Here is a 4,515-nt window from a genome sequence, read left to right as displayed (position 1 = left end):
TTCTTTCAGTTCCTACGGGTTCACCCTTTAGTTCCATTACTGCTCACCGCACATCTCCTCACCACCTACAAATCAACATGTGTATTCGGGGAATTCAAAACATTGTGTGGTAACTCTTTCTTAAGAGTTACATGTCTTGATCAAGAGATTACTAATGTTGTGTTTGTGGTTAGCTTTACTTAGAATAGTCATTTCTCAGTCATTCTAGAGAAGTATAAAACCCTACAAAGACATTTTAAGGATAATCCACGTCCCGCATAAGACTTTAAATACTTTTGTTGTCTAATGACTCATTTTATTTGATTATTACCTGTGGATCTGATGGTGATCTGATAAAAAAAAAAGACCACTAAGAAACACAATTAATTTACCAACATTTTAAAAGGTTTACAGCTGCACTTTCATTTTGACATAAGACACATTCTTGGGTTATAATTGACACAAAATCTGTCCTTCAGATTTCTGTAACATTTCCCAAACACACAAGAGTTTACTTTGAGAACTGGTATTCTGGCATAGTTGAATCCTTTTTGTGTTCATCCTTTTCATGTCATACTTTAATTGCGCTCTGTAATTATCATTAATTATATTTATCACTTTTTCACAGGCGAATCCAAACTTTGCCTCAGCTGGATTCCTGTAATATTCTCACCATCAACTATGGCTTGCAGCTCCATCATAACAATTGGCTCAGTCATTGTCATTTGAGAAGCAACTTTTTACCTGTAATTTAATAAAACCTGAAACCTTATGGTTAGACCAGAGGACAAGAGGTTTAATTGCCTGCCTATCAACTTTGAATTACTGTCAGAGTTTGTTTTTTTAATTCTCAAGTGATACTTGCAAACATGACGCAAGAAGACAAGTCTAGCAGCAGAGATACTCAGAATACATTTATCTGACCAGGGTCTTAATCTCTTACTCATACATCCACACAAATACAAAACTGTACTAAGTGTGGTTCAGCCCACCCTCTGGATATTACAGCTTGCTTTCAGGCTGATTATGGTTAATCTGTCTAGCTGATGAAAGGTGGTTCTCCAACTGCCTCATATTGGCAACGGTTGCCTTTTTCTGTTTACGTAGTCTCCATCTCTAAGATAACCAAATCCCAGTTCTTTTGGATTTTGTGCAGCAGGGCCTGTATCCACATACCCACGTGACCAAATGTGGGTACCTCCTAACTTAGCCTAAAAAATTCCAGCATAGTTCTCTTGCACAAGTGAAAAGACTCTGAGCAGGGAAGGGGCTAAAACTCTAACCTCAGCGGCAAGGCCCAATAGCCCAATCGCATGCTAATAGTTATAGTCTGTTCTCTTTACTGACCTCGCCTGTACCTCACCTCTCGCACTGTTGTAGATGGGATAGGCTCCGGCGCACCCTCAACCCTGATAAGGATAAGCGGACCCAGATGGATGGATGGATGACTTACCATCTTATATTAACGGGGGAATGGTTTAGTTTTTATCGATATTGACAACACTAAGAAGATTATGTCTATACTTCACAAGGAGCAACTCGCTTTTTGGGGAAGCTTCAAGAATATAGGCCCAAATTTTTGAGCTTATTGGAATGATATAAATTTGAATGCTGTGAGAAAGGTAATCATTTTGAATTAAAAAAGGCAAACTTTCATATATTATATAAGAATTACATCAAAAGTTAAATATTTCAAACATTTTGTTTAAATTTTGCATATAGTGGGTTCCAGGGCAACAAAATCTGAGATGTGACAGTTTTCCTGAAGACACATGTGTGTAGTTACTCATGATGCACTGGCACCAGCAGTGGCGGTCCTAGCCTGTTCGGTGCCCTGGGCGAACACCCCCTCTGCGCCCCCTTTTCTACTCTGGAATAATCTTGTCAATTTTCTTGATATTTATTTATAATCACCTCTGTTAATCCTTGATATTTAGAACTGATTATATATTAGTATAATATATACTATATACTACATATAGTATGTATATATATATATATATATATATATATGTTTCACGATACATGACCTGCCATGACATCTGCTTACCTGTATCTTTTGCTCTTTTCTCCTCCTCTTCTTTTCTCTTTTTTCTAAACTGAGCACCTGATGGCTTTGAACTTTTCTTGTCCATCTTCCATTGGTTTTAATTTTGCACTCCAGTATGAACAATCACCCCCCAACCCGAGGATCACCACAACATAACCTAATAGACCTACACCTTAGTTCACAGAATCACTTTGTCTAGGGTTTATTTCTGAGATTTCGCACAACCCAGGATTCAAATCATGAATACATAATGGACTTGGATTTACAACATTATAAATGAAATGTGCTCTGTTTGGAAGCGGCAGGGCCCCCCTCCCCTTTCGACGGTTTGTGTGTGAGACTTTAAATAATCAAATATAAATTTTAAATTGTTATTGATCCCTTTACCAAAAGTCCTAAAGTGTATATTTATTTTCTTACTCTTCTTATATTTATTGTTTGTTTACTTGCACTGTTGTAACTGGAGCCTCATCTCTCTATATCCTGGACTGTATGTAGCGGAGATGACAATAAAGTTTACTTTGACTTCAGCAGCGAGCAGGCGCACCGAGGGCTCTCGCGCTCACTTTTCGCGTATGGAATTTTGAAAAAACAGCGGTGCAAATTATAAGTCTGTATTAAAATGTCTGTTGTTTTCGTGTTTGGTTTGTTTTTATTTAGTTTTATTTTGCGGGTTGGTTATTAGATGCTGCTCCAGCCAGCCAGAGAATCCCCCGCCGCCCCGCCCTCTCCTCCCTGCGCCGCAAGCAGCAGGCGCACTACGCAAACGAGGGCGCCCTTACTCCCAGCAAATGGGCGATAGAAAACCGATCGGTGCCTGTGACATTCCCTGCGCTGGCATGACGTGATGCCGCCCCCCACCACGATGCCGCCCCGGGCAACCGCCCGTATCAAAAACCGCTACTGGGCACCAGCCTCAGTCCACTCCTTGTAAAGTTCACCAAATTTCTTGAATCAACTTTTAACGATCTTTTCGAAGCTGCGGTCATCCGTGATGCTTGGGCAACTTTTCCTACCACATTGTTCCCTTTCAGTCAACTTTCCGTTAAAATCCTTTGACCTTCTGTGACTTAACCTTCTTATGGAGGGAGCCAGTGATCACCAGGTAGAAATATTCCCATGACAGTTAACTAGACAGAGCACTCAGTACTCATCTCGTTGGAAGAATTTTTACTCAAACACCGTTAGCACTGTTGTCTCTGAGGTTTGAATCAACCGCCTGGCCGGGACCTTCCTGTGTGGAGCTTGCATGTTTTCCCTGTGTCTTCGTGGGTTCTCTCTGGGTTCCTCCCACAGACTTGCACTTGGATTAACTGGTGATCATCATCAAAGTAAAAACAAGAAATTTGAAAGATTTCATGTGTAATGAATGTAGAACATATGGATGTTTACCTTTTAAAAATTAAATTACAATAATAATTTTACTATTCTAACTTTGTGAGATGTACTAGTAGAATGATTTAGAATTTTATGGCCTACTTATAGCCCCATTAAAACAGATCATACATAAACCAGAGTTTTAGTTTTGTATTTCTTCACATTCATTTTGACTTTTAAACTTTCCTATTCAGTTTAGTTTCAGTCAGTTTCCAGAGTGGGTTTGTTTGTTTCAGTTTAGTTCTGATTTGTTTGAAAATGTTTAGTTTTGGTTTAATTGTGTTAGTTTTAGTCTTTTTATTATTATACAGAGGGTATATGTGGGAGCAAAAGATTCACTCACAGCCATCACAAACATCCCAAGTCTCAATAAACATGTGCATAAAAGCCTCATCAGGAAGTCAACAGTCTTTTTAAATGTCTGACTTTCATTGCGAACTCAAACAATTTTTCACACTAATTTTAGTTTAGTTAGTTATAATAAGCTTGCCCTACATTTTCGTGCCTTTTTGCAGGAAACCCAAACACATATAAAAGGCTGCAGCCAGGGTTAGAAGCAGGAACCTTCTTGTGGTGCAGCGCTAACCACAGCAACGCCATGCAGTTTTGTGTGGGGACAAATTTTAGTTTGTGGTAGCCACCTGTCCACAGTTACAAACCTCATGGCACATCAACAGGTCTAAAATCAGCTTACAGTCATGACGTTTTTATTTCAGCATTTGCTTTTATCCTTTCATCTTCTTTTCATTAGTAACCTATATTAACCTAAGACCACAATGATAATACCTCAAATCTTCCCCTTGCGGGCTTTTAATTGATGGCAACTGAGTGGCATTTTGAGCTACGGTGTGACCCCAGATCTAGGAGGTGGGTGGAGGGAGACACCAGTGAATTCCCTCAGCAGTCTGATTACACCACCCAGCAATTTTCCATGTTGACATTTTCTAAATGTAAAAGACCGCACAGTCAGAAAGTTGAAGGTTGGATATTAATCATCTACCACTTTTGTTCTAAAAAATGTGTGGGGTTCAAGGAAAGGAAGTAAACAACACTTATTCGGTGACATCTGTCACGGCATTCAAATGAAGTGAAAGAAGTGATCAAATAAA

This window comes from Aulonocara sp. 'chitande type north' Nkhata Bay, linkage group LG15 (genome assembly GCF_057382095.1).
Source record: "Aulonocara sp. 'chitande type north' Nkhata Bay isolate Kocher_YH1m ecotype deep benthic linkage group LG15, A_spYH_male_GT1.1, whole genome shotgun sequence".
NCBI classification, from domain to species: domain Eukaryota; kingdom Metazoa; phylum Chordata; class Actinopteri; order Cichliformes; family Cichlidae; genus Aulonocara; species Aulonocara sp. 'chitande type north' Nkhata Bay.
Note: the sequence above shows the minus strand (reverse complement) of the source record.